Consider the following 23,091-nt stretch of genomic DNA (forward strand, 5'->3'; position numbering starts at 1 on the left):
CATTTTGGAAGAGCTGACTTTCAGTCTGAAGCTCTGCCTGTTTGCATCTGAAGAATCTGCATTTAAGGAGAGGGTGTATGAGGAAGGGGGTGTATGAGGGACAAAGGTGTCCGGGGTGCAGATGAGCCAGGACCTGACCAGCTGCCTTTTGGGTCCTCTGGTCCCAACTCTTGGTCTGTGCCTCATCTGCATCATCACTGTCCCCGCTGGCACCCCTGGGGTGTTGTCTGAGTGAGATTCCCCTGGTGCCCCTGCTCTCCTCCCCTCCTCCTGCTGGTTGGGGAGGGAACTGCTTGCTGTGTGGTCTCTACTCCTGAGGCAGGAAGGACCCTGTAGCATGGACCTGCAGAGTGTGGGGTGTGGTCCCAAGAGCATGGGTCCCACATAGGACACAACATCGGGGCGTGACAAGCGCTAGGGCTGCCTCATCACTGACAGGGAATGTTGCCCAGATCCTGCTCGGGAGGGTGTGGTGGGTGGCCTGGGACCCTAGAGGCCCCATTCCTATCCTGGAGCTTGGGGAGTGCATCCCCATGGGCTCCAGATTCACCCCATATCTCAGCCATATCCCTCTGTCCTGTCTTTGAACTCAGGAAAACGAGCTCTCTTGTCCACAACATAGGCCTGGTCCTGTTGGTATTAGGATTCTTTAAGTTAGGCGTCCTGGGATAGCAGCTCTTTTTAGGCCTGAGAAGGAACAACTGAGGAGTGTACAACAATTTCAGATGAAACTAATATTCAATGACTATCTCTAACTACTCGGTTGTTGACTTCTATTAGTCATTATTCTCCTGGTTTTAGCTCTGATGTGGGGATTACAGAGGAGTCAACATTTAAATCTTCATAATCTGTGTATTTGTAGCTTCAGTATCATTACTGACCCATAGTTTTTTATGGTTTGGGAAGAGTTATTGATCTCATGTATCATGTAAAGGATTCACAATGATGATAGGGCAATTAAGATTACAATAGTGGCTAGTAAATTGTTCACATTTTCTCTACCTGTGCCTCTATTGTATGCATATGAGTTAGTTTAGATGTCAATATTAGTGAAATGATATAGAGGACTAGAGAACTTATTTTAAAAATCACTATTAAAGTGTGATGATGAAAATGTAAAAGTTCTTCCATAATCGGTGATGTTGTATCTTGAGAGCCTAGATGAAATTGATATGCCTTAGTGATATACAGGATTTTAGCCTATGATTTACCTTTGACAAAGCTACATCACTTTTTACTTTTATCTCATTTATTGAGAAAGACATAATTGTTATGGTGTTGGCTTGAAACTGGTTGAAAAGGACTTGAGTCCTTCCTTATTTTACATTTACATAGGTAGGGTCTTGAAACATAGGATATGGTGGAGGGCATTCATGTAACCATTCTAGGTTAGGAGTAGCAGTTTCCACTGGTAAGACTTCTTGTTTAGACGCAAATGCTTTTCAAAGTATGAAGATTATTAGCATTACTGCTGCTACTGAGATGAATGAGCCTAAAGACAAAATATTCCATGTTGTGTGTGCCTCAGGGTACTCAGACTAACATAGTGACATCCCTGAGAGGCCAAGAAAGTGCTGCAGGAAGTCATATTTACTACTACAGATACAGTTGTGAAGTGAATTTTTGCTCATGCTGAGTTAACTGTATAACCTGAGAATAGTGGGAATCAGTGTAGGAAGCCTCCTATAATAGTGAAGACTGCTCCCATGGACATTAGGTCATGGAAGTGTGCTACTACATAGTATGTATCCTGGAGGACAATGTCTGGGGATGAGCTGGCTAAGATGATTCCTGTCAAACCACCTACTGTAAAAAGAAAAACTAAAGCTTAAAACTCATAGTATAGTGGGAGGTCATATAATATTACCTCCGTGAACAGTTGCTAACCAGGAACTTCCCTGATGGCACAGTGGTTAAGAATTCGCCTGCCAATGCAGGGGACACGGGTTCAAGCCCTCGTCTGGGAAGATTCCACATGCCGCGGAGCAAAAAGCCCGTGCGCCACAACTACTGAGCTGCCCTCTAGAGCCCACAAGCCACAACTACTGAAGCCCACGCGCCTAGAAGCCGCGCTCTGCAACAAGAGAAGCCACCGCAATGAAAAGGCCGCACACCACAACGAAGAGTAGCTGCCGCTCACCGCAACCAGAGAAAGCCCACGTGCAGCAAAAGAGACCCAACGCAGCCAAAAAAAAGAAAAGAAAAAGAAAAATTAAATAAAGAGTTGCTAATCAGCTAGATACTTTTACTCCTGTAGGGATAGAAGTAATTACGGTAGCTGATGCAAAGTATGCTCCTGAGTCGACAGCTATCCCTATGGTAAACATATGATGGGCCCACAAGAGAAATCCTAAAAAGCCAGTGAACATGACTCATACTATTCCCAAATAGCTGAAAGGCACTTTTTGTCCTAAATACTATGTAATGATATGTGAGTTTATAACAAACCCTGGTAGGCCATGAATACAGACTTCAGGGTGAGCAAAGAATCAAAATAGGTGTTGGTATAGGATTCGGTCTCCTCCTGCAGGGTCAAAGAAAGTAGTGTTTAGATTTCTATCTCTTAACAGTATGGCAATTCTGACTGCTCGGACTGAGATTGGTAATTATAGTAATATGGCTATAGTTGGGGAAGATTAAACAAATAATGGTGTTTGGTATTGGGATATGACTGCTGGTTTTGTATTAAAGACTATAGTAATAAAAGTAATAATACCAAGAATTGAAGAGACACCTGCTAAATGTAAGGAGAAAACAGTTAGGTCGACAGAGGCTCCTGCATGGGCCAGATTGCAGGCTAGAGCTGAATACACGGTTCCACTGGTACCAGAACCAGCTTCTACTATTGGTGATATGAGTAGGAGTAAGAATGATGGGGGAAGTAGTCAAAAGTTTATATGATTTATTTGGGGAAATGCTACTTCAGGTGTCCGAGTTATTAGTGGCCCAAGTCAGTTTTCAAAGCCTGCAATCATAACGGGTACAACTACAAAGAAAATTATTACAAGTGCAGGGACTGTTATGACTACCTTACAGATTTGGGCATCTCCAAGTAGCGCTCCAGGTCAGCATAGCTCAGCCTGGATTAATATACTTAAGGTGCTGCCTGCTACTCCAGCTCAAGCACCAGATAGTAAATATAAAATGCCGATATCTTTGTGATTTGTTGAAAATAATCAGCAGTGTATGAACAGAGGTAAAATGACTGAGTTAGCATTAGACTGTAAATCTAAAGACAGAGATTGAGCCCTCTTTCTGGCAAACCCTGTGGTGAATCAACAAATTGAATTATAACTTCAGAGAAGCAGCTTCAATTCTGCCGGTGATTTTCCTGCCTTTTTTTTCTTTTTTTCTTTCTCAAATGAAGGAGAAGTAGACTGAAGCCAGTTGACTAGAGGATTTGCCTGTTAACTAAAGTTTCCTGGGGTTAAAACTCATCAATCTCGTAAAGATTTGGCTTAAGTACAATGTTTGCTTTACATTCAATTGATGTAGGATAAAGTCTTGCAATCCTTATTTTTAGGAATTAAGTAAATTTTACTTGTTTAGGGTTTTGAAAGCTCTTGGTCTGAACTAACCTAAATTCCTAGTCCAGCACCAATAGAATGGGTGTTGTGTGTAGTAATCGTGTGGGTATTAGGATTGGTAATGATAGGAAGGTTATTTCTTTGTATGTTCAAATTGTTTTGCCTTTGTGTTGTTTAATGAAGGGAAAATAGTTATTGATGTGGAGTATGTTAACTGCAAGTAGAAATATATGCTGAGGACTGCTATGATGGCTATTAGTGTTGGTAGAATGATGTTGTCATTTTTATTATCTCTTGGATAATTATTCATTTGGGTAAAAACCTTGATAGTGATGGGCGATGTCCTAATGATACTATAATGGTGAGGAAAAGGATTGTGATGGGCGGTGTTTTATCACATGTGTGTGATAATGATACTCTTGTAGTACATGATCTGGGCATAAATAAGAAGAAGATAGTGTTGTTATGATATAAATTAGTATGTTTAGGATTGTTATATCTGTATATACATTATAATAGCTGTTATTCATCCTATATGGGCAATTGATGAGGAGGGTGTAATTTTTTCCAGGTGAGTATGGCGAAGTCTGCCTCAGCCTCCAGCTATGATTTATAATATCACTATGATTAATAGTATATTTAGCACTGTTGGTGGGAATGTAAATTGATACAGCCACTATGGAGAACAGTATGGAGGTTCCTTAAAAAACTAAAAATAGAACTACCATATGACCCAGCAATCCCACTACTGGGCATATACCCTGAGAAAACCATAATTCAGAAAGAGACATGTACCAAAATATTCATTGCAGCTCTGTTTACAATAGCCAGGACATGGAAGCAACCTAGGTGTCCATCATCGGATGAATGGATAAAGAAGATGTGGCACATATATACAATGGAATATTACTCAGCCATAAAAAGAAATGAAATGGAGGTGTTTGTAATGAGGTGGATGGAGTTAGAGTCTGTCATACAGAGTGAAGTAAGTCAGAAAGAGAAAAACAAATACAGTATGCTAACACATATATATGGAATCTAAGGGAAAAAAAAAAAAAAAAAAAAAGAGGTCATGAAGAACCTAGTGGCAAGATGGGAATAAAGACACAGACCTACTAGAGAATGGACTTGAGGATATGGGGAGGGGGAGGGGTGAGATGTGACAGGGTGAGAGAGTGTCATGGACATATATACACTACCAAATGTAAAATAGATAACTAGTGGGAAGCAGCCGCATAGCACAGGGAGATCAGCTCGGTGCTTTGTGACCACCTAGAGGGGTGGGATAGGGAGGGTGGGAGGGAGGGAGATGCAAGAGGGAAGAGATATGGCAACATATGTATATGTGTAACTGATTCACTTTGTTGTAAAGCAGAAGCTAGCACACCATTGTAAAGCAATTATACTTCAATAAAGATGTTTAAAAAAAAAAAAAAGAAATAAACATTGGGCAAAATGAAAAAAAAAAAATAATAAATAAATAAAGCCACTTTGCTATACAGCAGAGACTGGCACAACATTGTAAATCAACTATACTTCAACAACAACAAAAAAAATTAAAGAAAGAATTTATGTAAGGATTCAAGTACAATGATATTATTCAATTCATGTTTTGATTAAATTTCTTTTTCTGTAAAAAAAAAAAATAGTATATTTAGGTTGATGGATGGTGACATGTGGTATAAAACTGATAGGGGTGCAATTTTGTGATGTTGATAGCATCAGGTCTGCTGTTCACGGGATGCCTTGTGTGACATCAGGTACTCAGAAGTGAAATGGGGAAAGTCCTACTTTTGTGACACGGGCGATTGTCATGAGGGTGGATGCTGCTGGATTAAAGATTTTTGTTATTCATTGTGTTCTTTGACCAGAGTATATTAGATTAATGATAGTAGCCATTATAAGTATTGATGTGGTGGATTGTTTTAGGAAATATTTGTTGGATGCTTCTGTAGCTTATGGGTTCATGTTTTTTATTAAAATGGGGATACCATTAACCAGTGTGAGTTGTTATACAATTATATTTCCTGAGATAATGGTCAGTAGAATGATAGTAAAAACAATGAGAGTTTATTAGCACAGGAAGGATATACAAAAACATTTTGGGAGTATGGGCCTGAAGCTTACTTAGAGAGCCTTACTATAATAGCATGTGGTGTAATGTGGTAGCATGGAGAATGTAAAATTCTTAGGAAGAATTCAATTCCAGGAATAAGAGCATTGAAACCTCTATGATTTACTCTATCAAAGTAACTGTTTTGGCAGACATATTTCTTAAGTTTGTGGTGGGTTGCCTGGTATGATGACAGGTAGTGAAAACTCTCATATACATAGGGCTAATGTTAGTAGTAAAAAAAACTTTTTATAAGAGATGTATATGTTGATCATGTCAAAATTGTGGGTAGGATGCTCAAATTCATAGAAAGGAGATTTTTAGATGTGTTTTAATGATGACTTGGGCTGTATATAATTCTGGCACCTAGGGATTGTTGAATGCTCCTAAAAATAGATTGTGGTGGAAATGTTTATTATAGGGAAATTGACATTCTCTAGGAAGGACGGGGTGAATGGGCCTGCTACATTTTCTACATTGAAGACATATACAGGTTTTGATTCTACTTCTGTTAAATCAAGTGGGGCTTCATTGGATTTCTGCTACTGCGGAGATAATCAAATTCTGGGTAGGGGTCAGGAGAAAATTAGTCATAGGTGTTCTTGTGTAATAATTACTGTTGAAAGTGTAAATGATCCATTTATCAGTAAGACTGAGAATAGAATAACTGCTACATTACTTCATATGAGATTGTCTGTGCTACTGTCCCTAGAGCTCCGGTGAGTGAGTATTTTGAATGGGAAGCTCATTCAGATCTGAGGATGGAATAAATGGCTAGGTGTGATATGGCTAATATAAATAATATGCCTACATTTATATTAATTAGTGGATAAGATACGGGAAGAGGAATTCATGTTGTGAGAGCCAGGGTTAAGGCTAGCATTGGGGCAATAATATATAAATTGATGATGTTGATGGACATAGTGGTTCTTTAATAAGTAATTTGAATGCCTCAGCAATGGGTTGTAATAATCCATGGGGGCTGATGATTTTTGGCCCTTTCTGGATTTGTATATAGCCTAGGATTCTCCATTTAGTTAATATGAGGAATGCTATGGTGAATTAAATTGGGTAATTTGTGAAAGAATGTTGATTATAAACATATTCGTAGGAAGAGGACTTGAACCAGTGCAGATAAAGGTATCAGTTTTACATAATTACCGGGCTCTGCCACCGTAACAAACCCTGTTCTACAGTAGGGCATGTATAAATTAATTGAATGTAGATTATATCATCATTTAGTTTGAAGACATTTTGTAAAGTAAGCTGAATTGCTCTTGTCTTTTCATACTGGAAGAAATCTGCAATAGACAGAAACCAACCAGGATGACTCCAGTCTGAATTCAGATCACGTGAGACTTTAATGGTTGAACAAACAGACAATTAATAGCAGTTATACCATTGAAATGTCGTGATCCAGCATCAAGATCATAAACCATATTGCCCATATGAACTCCAGAATACAATTACACTGTTATCCCCAGTAAAACTTGTTCCGTTGATCAGTGTTTTAGAAGAACAGGTGATAAAGCATTTTGACTAGCTGGTCTAAATTTTAATCACTCGGAGGCGGTTTTATTCTCCAAAAAATAAATGGCACACGGGCTCAAGGCACGCTGGCTTCAGTAGTTTTGGCGCGCAGGATCAGTAGTTGTGGCCCACTGGCTTAGTTGCTCCGTGGCACGTGGGATCTTCCCGGACCGGGGATCAAACCGGGTCCCCTGCATTGGCAGGCGAATTCTTAACCACTGCATCACTAGGGAAGTCCCAGAATTGCAGTCCCCCTTTTAATATACCTTAAGCCCAAAGAATCCATGGAAAAGTGTTACAGAAAATAAGACAATAAAATATTGTAAGGACCATAACAGAAGCATATAGTACACAGTTCATATAGACACATCCCAAGCAGTTACAAAGTATATTAAAAGGGAGGCTGCAATTTTAAAAGAATAAGATAACTTATACCCACAAACTCCCAATCTTTCCTGAAACGTTGCAATCTGAAACCCTATTGTAGGAAGCAGAAGATTCCAGGAGACATTCTACAAATGAAGGACTCTAAACCCTGTGGTTGGATAAGGGATTCTGGAAGGAAGGTATCTTCACCCAAGGAGAGCAGGTTCCTATACTTCTCTAACATCACATCCCTGTACAATTCCCATTGATCTTGGTCCAGGCCTTCTCACTCCTCTTGAGAGAAATCTATGGCCACATCCTGGAATGTCAGCAGTCCCTGAAATTAAAAGTACACATGCCATGTGGCCACGGGAAGTGTTCATAGTGTGACCCAAGAAGAAAACAGCAAGGTAAGAGAACTGGTTTTAATTTAGAAGACTGTCCTCAATTATCCATATATATATATATATATTTACAAAGTAACTTTCTCTACCTTATTTCTAACTACAAGAAAAGAGTATGGCATGTGAGCCACAAAACCAGTATAGAGACTATACTTATCTGGAAAAGAAATGATAAAATGATGGTTTCAACACAGGCATATGCATTTTTGAGTGTTTTATATATCAAACTGGGTAAAATGTGTGTATTTCTCAGACAGAAAAGACATGTCGAGGTAGAAATGTACCTTTCAACTATTCATGGGTACACAAGTACACTGGGGAGATTGTAAAAGTGCAGGTTGTGATTCAGTAGGTCCAGTGGGCCTGAGTTCTATTTTTTTAACAAGCTCATTTTTAACTGTGATGCCACAGTCTCTGATTCATCAACCACAATTGTGAATAGAAGAGAGATAATTAGAAAGGTAAAAATTCATATTTAATTTTGAACTTAAAGTGTTTTATGGATTTTACACCTTTAATAGAATAGTAAGCACAGCATCAACAATCATTTGTGAATATTTACTATAGACCGTGTATCTATCTAACTTTTTTGTGTAGGATTCCAGGAAAAAGGCCTGGGCTGCGGCCACAGTGGGCGTGGCCCCCAGGCCGGGCCGCCCCTCCAGGACCCCCGACGGGGCCCTGCGCTCCTGGCGGCTCTTCCCCGGCACCCCCCCTCCTTCCCGGAAGGCCTCGGGGCAGAGTGGTCCCACCTCCTCGCCCAGAACGGAGCCCGCGTTTCCGCAGGGCTGGAAATCCCGGCTCAGGGTCTCTTCCCTCCGCCGTCACGGAACTGCCCCGGAGCCCGAGGGGAGGGCGGCCTCACTGAGGCTGCCTGATCCGGAGGGGCCCCAGCGGCCGAAGCCGTGACAGTCATGGGGATGGCGGGCTGGGTAAGTGGGCGCCAACCCTCCGCCTGGTCCTGTGCCCGGGCGGCAGCGCAACACCAGCTTCTGAGGGGCAGGGGTTCGCTGCCACCCGCCGCTGCTGTGCAGAAAGAGCGGCCCCCAGCGTCTGGTCCCGGGGAACTTCGGTCCCTCCTCTCGCCCCTTCCCTCAGCCTGGCTCGCGGGGCCTGGTGGGCGTGGGGAGGGGGTCGGCCTGAGCGTCCTGAGGGGAAACGGGGAAAGGGAGGCACAGGGTCCGGTTGCAGCGTCAGCGACCCTCCTCCTGACTGCGGGGAAAGCGGCTGAAAACTCCTCCCGAGGCGCGCAGGCCCCTTATTCAGCGGAGTCTCTCTGCGCTCCTTCCTCCCTGAGCTAAAGTACCGGGGGGAGGGGACAGGGGAGGGCAATGGCGCAGGTAATGGGGAACATCAAAAGATGATTGTTAACTAAGGAAAACCAGCTCTCCCAAGGTGAGGAATGGAGCGCTTTTCTTTGTATGGGAAGATGCGAGAGTCTGGGTTCCCTGAAATCCTTCCTTTGATATGCACCTCAGCTCTCTGGGGCCAGCATTCTATATTTGCATATCCTGAGTGCCTCAGGGCCCGCTGGCTCACATTGGAGGGCTGCAAGTGCTGATGACTGTGACATCCTTTGTTTACTGATATGGCAAGAAATATTCCATTTCTCACAGGCTTGAGTGGCAGAGAGTGAAAAAGAGTAGAAGAATCTCACTCGGCATGTACTTTGGTTTACATATAGATAATATTTATACTTAACTGTGCTAATAGAGGTTCTCAAGTCCAATCAACTTGTACTACTGCCCTCTATGTATCAATTTCATCAATATCATAAGATAAATGTCTATAGAATTGACTTAATCCATTTAAATAGGATAATGATTTTTAAAGGAAACATAATAGAAATATAACAACAAGACCTTTACCACTAAAGGCTGGGTGTGGAACAACCTAAATAAATGTTCCATTGTTAAAATATTGAAAGATGTATTCAATAGAAATATCAACAAAAATGACAAGTAATAAGGGCAGCAGAATGTTGAAATGTTCTATCTTTATCATTAAAGTGGCAGAAAATCATTTATTAGTAGGCACTGGGGGCAGAAGATGCCTGATTTTATATCTTTGTCATATTTGTGTAGTTGTTTCAACAAGTAACTTAAAGACAAGATGGAAAAACAAGGAGGTTTGTGCCTGAGATCATGTTGATGTGAAACCAGGGATGGCCACCTTTTGCCAGGTGAGTTAAGTTTACCTGGCAGGTAGACCGCAGGGCTCCTGGGAAGCAAGGGTTGGAATTTTTCTGCTGGGTGCCCCTTAGGTTCTGTGACGTGACTGACTGTGAGTCATGTTTCGGGAAAGACCTGATCACAGGAAAAGGGTGGGAATAGAGTGATTTGGGGAGCAGCTAACAACATTCATCACAGCTCATGGCCTGAATGAATTTTAAAGAAACAGGAAAACAAATGCTTCTTATGGAATTAGACAATGTGAGGGCTGGACAATCCCAGAAAACCAGGAACACTCATCCCATTTTCCAGATGAGAAAACAGAGGTCCAGCAAGGTGAAGTCCCTCACCCAAGTTGCACCCGTCTCTCCTCCCCACTACGTGGTTCATGAAAGCAGAACTCTTCCTGTCTTGATCACTGCTGAACCCCAAAAACGGCCAGGCATCTAGCAGCTGCTCCAAAAATTTTGGTTGACTGTAGGAACAATGCTATTTCTTTCTTTCTCACTCTTATTCAGGATTGTGCCAAGAACTCCCCAGGTTGCAATGTAATTCGATAAATGTAAATATTAATTGAGTTTTGTTGTGATGAGGACTTAGGCTTTGAAGGTAACAGACTTGGTTCAGATCTTGGTTCTGCCACTCAATAGCTGTTTGGCTTTGGGAAAATTACTAAACCTCTCTGAGATTATTTCCTCCTTTGTAAAGTGGGGTTAAATCTATCTGAGCCAGCAGAGCACCTGCATGAGAGATGTGCACTAAATATTGGTCTTTCTCACTCTCCTACGCCATCTCTCTGTTCTTCCCAGAGAAGTTGTACAGAAGGATATAGTACTTTTTGAAAATAGTTAACTAATTAATTAATTAATTTGTTTTTGGCTGCGTTGGGTCTTCGTTGCTATGCGCAGGCTTTCTCTAGTTGCGGCAAGCGGGGGCTACTCTTTGTTGCGGTGCGCGGGCTTCTCATTGCGGTGGCTTCTCTTGCTTCGCTTGTTGTGGAGCACCGGTTCTAGGCGCGCGGGCTTCAGTAGTTGTGGCCTGCAGGCTCAGTAGTTGTGGCGCATGGGCTTAGCTGCTCCGCGGCATGTGGGATCTTCCCTGACCAGGGCTCGAACCCATGTCCCCTGCCTTGGCAGGCAGATTCTTAACCACTGCGCCACCAGGGAAGTCCGATATAGTACTTTTTAAAGAGGGGTTTTAATTTATTTCAGATTGTGTACATTTTTCTTGTAGAAAAGATTATTCCACTATAGAAACATAAACACGCAAAACCACTCCAAATGCAGTATTCTATGGGTTAGATATTAACAGTCACATTTCATAAGTAATTGGGCAAATGCCAAAGCACTAGGTACTGGGGAGTAAGAAGACTCAAATCTGGGGTGCCCCCCACCCCAATTTCAAGAGCAGGGTGTGTTTTTCAAATCCATGTTTCATCTGGTCTTTGTTTCTCATCCATCCTCTGTGTCTGCCTTTCTCAAGAAGGCTCAGATCCTCCGCTTTCACACCCTCCCGTCTGGCTGTGCCCCAGCTCCCGCCCTGGAACCTCTGCATGCCTGGGTGTGCCTGCTCCCCCTGTGCATCACCAGCTTTGCCAGGGAGCTGCTGTATCGTGCACTGCTTGCTGTACCCAGAGTACCCGGACCCTTCTGGCACATGAAGTGCACCCTCCTCACCATGTGTGCAGCCCATCCCCTTACCGTATATCCTGCCTCTGAGCCAGGCTTGGGGGTGACTACAGTGTGCATTCAGCTGTGTGAGGTGCTGGGATCAAAGTGAAGTTCCCAGCTTTTGAAGTTGCAGGCTTGAGGGGCACACAGTGATTTAAAGTCGGGTCACCTGACTTAAAGGGGGGACTGATTGATTTAAAGCCAAGGCAGCTGACTTAAAGCCTGCGTCCCTCAGCTGCAGGACGAGACCAACTTTGGCGGTGCACGGGTTCGCTCCAAGCCAGCACTGCTGTTCAGGAAGAGCTTCCAGTAGCGCCTTAGTGCAGGGGGACTTGGTCCGTGGTCTTGCCCCTGCCCTCAGAGGGGGGCCACCTGCTCTTCTGGAGAATCAGGGAGGGGGAAGTGCAGAGCCCCGGCTGGAGTTGCGGCACCCCTTGTCTGAATAATGTAGAAAGGCTGATTTTTATGCCTTAAAAGATTTTACATCACAAAGAAACTAGAAGTGGCTAACAGAACTTATTCAAATCAATTTTACATAGAGACTTTGATATTAAATTTGTATACTAAAATGGGCTTATCCAAATTTTCTCTTTCTTTTTGAGTGAATATTTGTAACATATTTTTGTAGATAATAATTTATCCTAGATATACAAAATTGTGGGAATGGGTGCCATTTTTTACCACTTAAATGATTTCTTTTAAATGAATAGATTGTACACTTTAAATGCCAATGTTGTGTCTTACATGTTGTGTTTTAATTCCTTGATTTCCAAAACTTGTGTTTATTTAATTGATTTCTATCTAATAATCGGTGTCTCCCCTTTATTGTTTCTTACTTTATATTTTATTGATCTATAGTTAATTTACATTATTATATTAGTTTCAGACGTACAACATAGTGATTCATAAATGTTTAGGTTCTTCTCCATTTATAGTTATTATAAAAGAGTGGCTATATTCCCTATGCTATACAGTACACCACTGTAGATTATTGATTTTATACATAGTGGATTGTACCTCAAAATCTCCTACTACTATTTTGCTCCTCCACCCTATCTCTCCCTGCTGGTAACCACTAGTCTGTTCTTTAATCTGTGAGTCTGTTTTTTTGTTGTTGTTGTTGTATTCAATTTTTCAGATGCCACGTGTAAGTGATAACCTACCATGCTTGTTTTCTCATACAATACCATGCTTGTTTTCTCTGCGGCTTATTTTACTAAACATAATACCCTCTAAGTCCATCCATGTTCTTGCAAATGGCAAAATTTCATTTTTTGCTGAAGTCATCATCAAAAATCTTTTATATCCACTAAGCTATTGATGAACACTTAGTTTGCCTGTATATCTTGGCTATGGCAAATAACACTGTTATGAACATTGGGGTGCAGGTATTTTTTTTGAAATAGTGTTTTTGTTTTCTTCTGATATACCCAAGAGTGAAATTGCTGGATATTATGGTAGTTCTATTTTTAGTTTTTTGTGGAACCTCCATTCTGCTTTCCACAGTAGCTGCACTACTTCACATTCACATCAAGAGTGTACAAGAGTTTCCCTTTCTCCACATGCTCACTAACCTTTCTTATTTGTGATCTTTTTGATGACAGCCATTCTGACAAGACTGAGGTGATATATCTCATAGTTTTGATTTACATTTTACTGCCGATTAGCTATGTTTAACATCTTTGTGAGTTCTGGCTCTCTATCTGTATTTTTTCCTTGGAAAAATGTCTATTTAGGTCTTCTCATTTTTTTAAAAAAAAGATTTTGGATGTTTTTTTGGTATTGAGTTCTATGTGCTGTTTCTGTAGTTTAGCTATGAACCCTTGCTTTGTCATCTTTTTGGTGTTAACCTCTTATCATGTGCAAATATTTTCTCTCCTTCAGCAGGTTGTCTTTTCATTTTGTCTTTGGTTTCCTTTGCTGTGCAAAATCTTTTAAGTTTAGTGAAGTCCCATTTGTTTATTTTTGCTTTTGTTTCATTTGCCTTAGTAGACTGAACCTAAAACTGTTGCTATCATTTATGTTGAAGAATGTTCTATATTTTCCTCTAGGGGTTTTATGGTTTCTGGTCCTACATTTAGGTGTTTATTCAGTTTTGCATTTATTTTATATATGGTGTGCTAAAATAATCTAATTTTATTCTTTTCCATGTAGCTGACCAGTTTTCCTAGTACCACTTATTGAAGAGACAGTTTTTTCTCCATATTGCCTGCTTTGTCATAAATCAATTAAATATAAGTGTGTGGGCTTATTTCCGGGATGTCTATTCTATTCCAGTGACCTTTGTGTCTGTTTTTGCTCTGGTACCTTTCTCTTTCATTACTGTCACTTTGCAGTATAGTCTGAAGTCAAGGTGTGTGATGCCTCCAGCTCTATTCTTTCTCAAGATTGTTTAGCTATTTGGGGTCTTTGTGTTCCTATACAAATTTTAAAATTACTTTTTCAAGTTCTGTGCAAATGCTTTGGTATTCTGATAGGGATTGCATTAAATCTGTAGATTGTCTTTGGTAGTATGGTTATTTTAAGAGTATTAATTCTTCCAGTCCATGCACATGGTATATTTTTCCATCTTTTTGTGTTGCCTTCAGCTTATTTCACCAATGGCTGATAGATTTCTGAGCACATGTCTTTTACCTGCTTAGGTGTGTTTATTCCTAGGTATCTTATTCTTTTTGATGTGATTGCGTATGGTATAGTTTTCTTAATTTTTCTTTCTGACAGCTTTGAGTTTTGTTTTTTCTTCTTTTTCTAATTCCTTCAGGTGTAATGTGAAGTTTTTTATTTGATATTTTTCTTGTTTCCTAAGAATAAGCTTGTGTCACTATAACTTCCCCCCCGTGAACTGCGTTGGCTGTGTCCCATAGATTTTGGATCATTGTGTGTTCATTTTCATTTGTCTTGGGTATTTTTAGAATCCCTCTTTAATTTCTTCAGTGTTCCTTTCTTCCCCTTTTATTCCCTTCATCTGTGATGTGAGGACTATCTTTAATATTATGTTTGGATTTCTTTCAGTTTTGTGTGAGTGTGTGTGTGTGTGTGATTATATAAGTTGCTGAGCTCTTAATTTCACATGGACACTACCAACCCTGCATTGTTACTCTCCTCCCCCACAGTTACTGAATTTGACCTTATATTTTACATCTACTTGTTTTGTGTGTCCCTTAACTTCTTATTGTGAATATAGATGATTTTATTACTGTTTTCTTTCATCCTTCCTATTAGCTGTGTACATGGTTGATTTACTACCTTTGTTGAATATTTGCCTTAACCAATGAGGTTTTTCCTTTAGTAAGTTTCCTTTCCTAATTTTTATGTTTCAGTCGTGGCCTTTTCTTTTTCACTTAGAAAAGCCCCTTTAAGTTTTCTCATAAAGCTGGTTTGGCGATGCTGAGCTCCTTTAGTTTTGCTTCTCTGTAAAACTTTAGATATCTCCATCAAATCTGAAGGAGAGCCTGGCTGGGTAGAGTATTTTTGGTTATGGGCTTTTCCCTTTCATGACTTTAAATATACCTTGCCCCTCCTTTCTGGCATGCAGAGGTTATCCTGAAAAGTCAGCAGATAACTTCATGCAATCTCCCATGTTTGTAACTTGTTGCTTTCCCTTTGTTCCTTTTAATAGTGTCTTTTTATCTTTATTTTTTTTTTTCCATTTTAATTACAATGAGTCTTGGTGTGGTCCTCTTTGGGTTGATCCTGTTTTGGCCTTACTGTGTTTACTGGACTTGGATGTCTGTTTTCTTTCCCAGGTTAGGGAAGTTTTCAGCTCTTATGTCTTCAGGTATGTTCTACACTGCTTTCTCTTTCCTTTTTGCTTCTGGGACCAGTATAATGCAAATATTAGTACACCTGATGTTGTTTCACAAGTCTGTTCAACTTTCCTCATTTCATTGTAATCTATTGTTTTACCGTTCATCTTCAGTGATTGCCAGTACTCTGTCCTTCAATTTTCTGATTCATTCCTCTGTATCATTTAGTCTACAGTAGTTTCCTTTAATGTATTTTTCATTTCAGTTATTGTATTCCTCATCTCTGTTTTGTTGTTCTTTAATGGTCTAACTCTTTTTAAAAAACTTCTAACTTCTTGCTCTGGACGTCCATTCTTCTCCTGAGTTCTTTGATCATCTTTACAGTCATTACGTTGAACTCTTTCTTGAGTAGATTGGCTATCTCCACTTCACTTAGATCTCCTTCTGAATTCTTATCTTCATTTGGTCCTTCATTTGGATCGTGTTTCTGTGTCACCTCATTTTTCTTAACTTGCTGTTTTTATTGCTATGTATGTAGTAGGTTCGTTACATTTCCTGACCTTGGAGAAGTGGCCTTTTGTAGGAGAGGCCCTATGTGTCCCAGCAGCCCACTGTCCCCTGGTCACTAGAACTATATATTCTAGGTGTACCCCCTATGTGGGCTGCTTGGGCTCTTCTGTTGTGGTGGGCTGACTACTGTGGGTGGTCTGGCAGGCTTGGCTGCCCCCAGACTGCTTGTTTGCCAGGCTCTGCCTTGTGTGGAGGATGTCTGTGCTGCTTGGTGAGACTAAATCTTAAGGCAGCTGGCTGCACAATTCTGGGGGACACCAAATCTAGTGCTGGTTCACTTATGGGTAGAACTGCAGTCCAGGCGATGTCAGCGCTAGTGCCCAGTCACTGGTCCTGGGGCTATGCTGGCTACTGGGAGGAAGAGACAGGTCCTGAGTTCTGGCTGCAGGTCCCAGGAGTTGCAGAGTTGGTGTTGGATCACTGTTCCTGACACAGCTATCTGCAGGGTCTGGGGTATCCCTAATCTTGTGTTGGCATTCTGATGGGCAGGGTCAGGACCCAGCTGAGTCCATGGCTGCTTCTGGCCTGCAAGTGAGTGTTCTGGTCACACAGGCTGCTGGGCTGTGGTATTCCTGGAGCTGGTGTGTGCCTGTTGGTGTATGAGGCTGATCCCACTGCTCGAGCAGGTTTGCTGTTGGGTAGGTTCAAGCTCCATCCAGTCCCTGTGCAGTTATCACCTGCCGATGGTGAGGCTGACTCCAAGGCCAGAGTAGGCTCACGTGTCAGAGGGGCCAGGGACTCTGGGGCTGGTACGTGTCTACTGAGGTGTGGAGGCTGGTCCTGGGGCTTTTTGTGGCTGGGCCCATGTCCAGGGGCAGCTGTGCATTGAGAGGGTCTGAAGGCAGCCTGTTTGCTGGTGGGTGGGGCTATGCCCCTGCTCAGTTAGTTGTTTGGCCTGCAGCATCCTAGTACTTGTGTCTGTAGTCTGGTGGAAATGGGTAGGGCTAGGTCCTGAGGCTAAAGAGATAGAGGGAGGATTCTGAAATTATGCTTGCTGGTACCAGTGTCCACGAGGTAGAAGGAGTTCCCCCAAATGGCTGCTGCCAGTGTCTATGTCCCTGAGGCTGTGCTGTAGTTGCCTCTTGCCTCTCTGGGAGACTCTCCAAGATCAGGTGGTAGGTGTGGCCCGGGATCCTTTCAAATGACTGCTTCTGTTCTGATTCTCAGATCATGTGGGATTTTGTGAGCATCTTTTAAGAGTGGAATCTCTATTTCCCACAACCCTCTGGCTCTCTGGAAAATAAGCACTACTGGTCTTCAAAGCCCAACTTTCTAGGAGAGTTTCCAGAACAGGATCCCTGGGCTTGGGAGCCTGATGTTGGGTTCATACCCCTTGCTACCTGGGAGCACCTCTGAAATTGTAATTATTCTCCCATTTGTGGGCCACCCACCTGGTGGTATGGGTCTTGACTCTATTGAGATTTTGCCGTTCCTTTCTGTTTTGTCGAGGTGCCTTCCTTATATCTTTAGCTGTAAAACATCTTTTATGGTACGTCCTGGCCTTTTTCATCAATTGCTGTTCTGTAAACTGTTGTGACTTTGGTGTGCCCGTGAGAGGCATCAAGCTCTGGGTCTTTGAATGCTACCATGTTGGACAATCTCTCTACTTCATTCTTAAACCATATTATGTAAGTTTTCTTAGTATCTTATTTGATTAGCGACAGTTTGAAATTTATTATCACTCATGTCTACTTCACCTGTTTAAAGAAATTGAATAGTGCATTCATTCAGTTTGAAATGAAGGTAGTGACCTGTGAATTTCCATACCTCAAAAATCAAGGATACGACAGAAGCCTTTTCTACCTGTGTTACCCTCAAACTCTGCATCCCACCCCAGCCTGGGGATTAACCTCTTGCACCCATGCTCACCTCTGTTTTTGGACCGTTAACCATCATTGCATCTGTATGTGTGTTGACAAAGTGAACTCTAGTCTTTGCAGTTTTTGTGTTTTGTTTTTTGGTTTAGGGAACAGTCCTACTATGAATGTACATTTACTGCTCTACTGAAGTTCATATATAAACCTGTCAAGCTCATTACCAGAATTGGAATTGCTTGTATATACACTTTGATACATTTTAGAGACAATGGTAGAACAGAAGTAAATTGTATTTCAAATCCCACAATATTTTCACACCATGAAAACCCTTCCCTTTTTAATATATTTGTGTGTACTTTATCTTTATGCCCATACTATATTTCCCAGAGATGGGTAAGTGTTATGTTTCTTGCTGGTACATTTACCGTATTGTTCAAAGTCAGGCATTTAGTGGTTTTAGCATGATCGTATTTCTATGAACTCGCAAATGCAAGATCTTCTCTCACACTGTCTTTTACTCCCTGCTGTTTTATATTGCCCTCCTAATTCTCAGTCCTGGTCTTTCTTTATGTTCTTCATCAACCTGGATAGGTTATACTATTTTCTCCCTTATTCAAGACCAATAGAATAGAATAGAACACCCAGAAATAAACCCTGATATATGGCCAAATGATTTTTGACAAGTTGCCAAGACTTTTCAAAGTAGAAAGTATAGTATTTTCAACAAATGGTGCTGAGAAGTCTTGTGGTCAACATGCAAAAGAAGGAAGATGGACCCCTACCTAACATCATATGCAAAAATTAATGAAAACGTATCAAGAAACTAAATATAAGACCTAATAAAATAAAAAGTCTTAGAAGAAGACACAGGACAAGAGCTTCATGACATTGGATTTGGCAGTGTTTTCCTCAATGTGAAACGAAGGAACAACAAATGTACAGCTAACTAAAAAATAAACAATTTGCAGTACATAATGTAAAAAAAAATGTGTATCAAAGAAATGTGAACAGAATAAAATGGCAACCCACAAGATGGGAGAAAATATTTGAAAGCCATGTATCTGACAAGAGATTTCTATTCAGAATATACAGAGAACTCCTAGAACTGAACAAAAAGCAAACACCCTGATTCAGAAATTGATAAAAGACTTGAATAGATGGTTCTTCAAAAACATGTACAAATGACTAAGCACTTGAATAGATGCTTCATATCACTAAATGCATGTTTATATATTTGTGTGCATGCATACACACACAAGCACACACACACATACATAAGCAGAAAACAAGTATTGGTGAGGATGTGAGGGAGTTGGAACCATTGTGCTATGTCAGTGGGGATGTAGAATGATACAGCTGCTTTGCAAAAGAGTATGGCGATTTTTCAGATATTGAAAAATAGAATTACTATGTGATCCAGGAATTTTACTATGAGGTATACCCAAAGGAATTGAAATCAGGGTCTTAAAGAAATATTTGTACTCCAGTGTTTAGAGCAGTAATAATCACAGTAGCTAAAATATGAAAGCAACCTAAGTGTTCATCCACTAGTTCCTGGATAAGCAAAGTGTGGTATACCCATATAATACAATATTATTCAGTCTTAAGAAGGAAAAGATCTAGGAATATGCTACAACATGGATGAATCTTGAGGAAATTTAGCTACCCAAAATGCCATTTTGGTGACTTTTAGTGAGTCATAACAATACAACTACTTATTTCAATTATATGGGGTACTTAGTGTAGTCAAAACCATAGAAATTGGGAGGGTAATGATGCTTTTCAGGTGGTTATGGAACAAAAAGGAAAGTTATGTTTAAAGGATACAGAGTTACAGTTTTAAAACGTAGAAAAGAATTAGAAAGATAAATGGTGATGTTGATCACCCAATAATATGAATGTATTTAATATCACTGAACGGTGCACTTTATAATGATTAACATGTTATATTTTATGTTATTTGATTTTACCAACATACACAATTGGGAAAGAATGTAATATCAGGAAAGGGAGTGGACCTGGGATAGAGCAGAGAGTAATCAGAAGGGTGAGACACTGCATATGTTGAAGAAGAAGAGCTGAGAGTCTTCATTGGCCAGAAGAGACTTTATAAAAAAGAAAAAAAAATTACTCTGAGGGTGTATTAGATAGATATCTGTGGGTGTACTGCTATCTCCCATGGGTTATCTTAAAGAGTCTTTAATAAATTCCATAAGGCTTGCTGAGGCTTTTTTAAAAACTGGATTCCCTAGGAGATAATTAGAGGGTGGTACTTAAGTCTATGTCTAGGTTGACAGATTTTGCAGGGAAGGCGAACCTGAGAATGGTGGAGGTCTTAAGGGTGTAAGTACATGGAAATTAGAAAAAAAAAATAAAGGGAATTAGGAAAACTTTGGACTTCGAAGGTCATGTATTATTACTGAGTCAGACCTGAGGTTTCTAAGGAGTTATATACACAGTTGCTATTTGGATTACTTGTTGATAAAGATAAGTGGAACAACTAGAGTCGTTCCCAAGTGTAGGTAAGATATAATGAAAGGATGGAGGTGGAAAGTAGGGAGGCCCAGAGAAAAGTGGGACGGTCACATTGGGCCAAGATGGTGGTAATATCCAGCAGAACAGATGGTAGGGCAAACTATGGATTCATCTTTTTTATTTCGGCTCTCCCCCTCAGCCTTAATAATTCTTTGGGAATATTTCATGGCTCTGTGATGCGGGTACAGAATTGGAGTGAGGAGTCTACACCCTCAGTGTCCAGCTGTCTGAGTCCTCAGTGTGCTTCAAATGATGGAGAACTATTGCTTCTTTATGAGAAGAGTTAGTACCTCGTAGCTAAGCTTAAGCTGGAGCTTATGCAATATTGATTCCATTTTATATATACTGTTGGCATGGAGGTTCCTCCTCCTCTTTTCTTGAACATTATGAAATGAATCTATATTTCTCAATATTTGGGTATATCAGATAAATACATTAAGTAAAGGAATCTTATATATTGCTCCCTGCATAGTTTGCTCTTTCTTGTTTCTCTTTTACCTTTACTAAATTAGCACAGGGAGAGACCTTGAAATGTTCTAATCAGGAGAGATTAGAACATCATATTTCTGGAGAGGTTGGTTGGACAGAGCAGGGGACCCAGTGAAAATCAAAGCTTCTGTTTCTACTTGGAAGTGTACCTGCATAGAGTAGAGGGCTCCAGGAAATATCCTAGAATATTCCAATGTCCCTGCAGGAGATCATTAAGAGAGGCAGGATCTGGTACCAGATCAGTGTACTATGACATGTTTGTCAGTCATCTGATGTGAGATTCTCAGAGCCAATCCCATATGGTAGGGCTGAGTGCAGAGTGATGAAGAACCTGTGAAAGCCTTTGATTGCATGTTAAAGATGAAGCTCTGATTTCGGGGAGAATTTTCTTACCTGACTGAATGTCACCCTTCTGTGGGGATGAGATTCTGTGCTTTTCCTCTGTTGATGACCACTGACTGAAAATCATTAGAGGATCATGTCTAGAAAGCATTCTTTATTTAATTTTTTAAAGAAGAAAACATAGAAAACATTTCTATCCACTTTCAAATTGAGTATCAGGGGAATGACATCAGTGAAAATGTCAGAGTAGGGAGCTCTGGCTTGTGTCCATCCCCAGAAACACTGACATACGTGGTAAAACCTGTCAAAATGATCTTATCAACACATGTAAGTTTTCTTATCTTTTCACCCTGTAGATTTATCTTTCATTGAAACTTTACTTACTACAGGATGTGGAGAATAAACAAGGAAGTAGAAACTGTATTTCCTGATGAGAGAATCACTAAGTCACATTAGCTGTTCTGAGCTCTGTCTTACTCACCGTGACTCTAATTAAAACAAACAAACAAACAAAACACTTTTTTTTTGTAAGTCAGTTCTGAGATTTCCTCGTTAAAGACAAGGTAACATATACAGACTTAGATCTACCAGAATTGAGCAAACTTTTGATTGTACCTGTGTTGAATATATGAGCATGACCTCCTACAAATCTTCATTATACTTATTGCCACAACCGACAAATTCCCTTTTTCCACTCCTGATATGTTGCATGTAAGGAATGCATAGGTCACTAATCCCAGCTGGTCACCGGTAAACTCTGCCACATGGATTACTGCATGTTTTCCTACTGGAAGACCACACATTCTCGAGTATCATGCCTGCAGAGTATCTGGGCTCTTCTTTTTCCTGGATAAAGTTTAGATAATCACCTAATTTTATGAGAAATATATAAATTGGATCTGCATATTCTTCAGGTTTTTATTTATCCATTCTCTTTCAAGTCCTAAGTGCAAATATTAAAGTGATTTCCAAGAGGGTGGTAAATAAGACAGCTACATTCATGCTTCAAAATTAGCAATAAATCATAATACAATTGTAAATGCATTAATGTGTGATTAATATGTAGGTACTTATGTAAATGCAAGTTTAGTAATGCTTTGTGGAGAGCTTCAGAATCTAGGTATTAAAAGAAGAAAGAGTTCTTGAAACTCTCAGGGAATTATAGAGATGTCTTTGTGTCTATAAATATCATTCTGAAATAATGCATATTCTCAGAAATAAACTAGGCATATTATTGTAGGAAAAAACTTCATGAAATGAAAGAGCATGTGAGATGGCCCTACAAGAAAAAGAATATTCTCAGAGAATAATGAACAGTGTCGAGTTCAGCAGAAGGGTCATACAGATTCAGAGAGTAAAACTTTGTAGAGCCTAATTGTGAGTTCTTCATATTTCATCTTTGGAGACACGTTAGTCATTGGAAATATGATGTTATAAGATGACGTTAACATACTTAAATACTTTCATTTAGAAATGACCACTTAGAACCAGAATAAATGAAAGCGAACACAAAATTATGTTTTTGTTGATTTTTAAAAACCTCTGGTGAGTGCTGATAATTTAAAAATACATGATGTCTTTCACTGCAAAGTAAAGGAGCTGTTACAGTGGAGGATTACTGGACTGAATGTCAATATTATGACATAGTATGAGTGTGTTTCGTGTTTGGTAATTGCAATCATTGTTGCTTTTGTTGTGGTCATCCATTTACAATGCTTGGTGTCAGTTGATTTATCTCTTGTAAAAATAAAATACAGTCTGTGTGTGTGAAAAAAACATACATGATGTCTTGACTAAAGCTGTATGGAATT

This window comes from Eubalaena glacialis, chromosome 6 (genome assembly GCF_028564815.1).
Source record: "Eubalaena glacialis isolate mEubGla1 chromosome 6, mEubGla1.1.hap2.+ XY, whole genome shotgun sequence".
Taxonomy (NCBI): Eukaryota; Metazoa; Chordata; class Mammalia; order Artiodactyla; family Balaenidae; genus Eubalaena; species Eubalaena glacialis.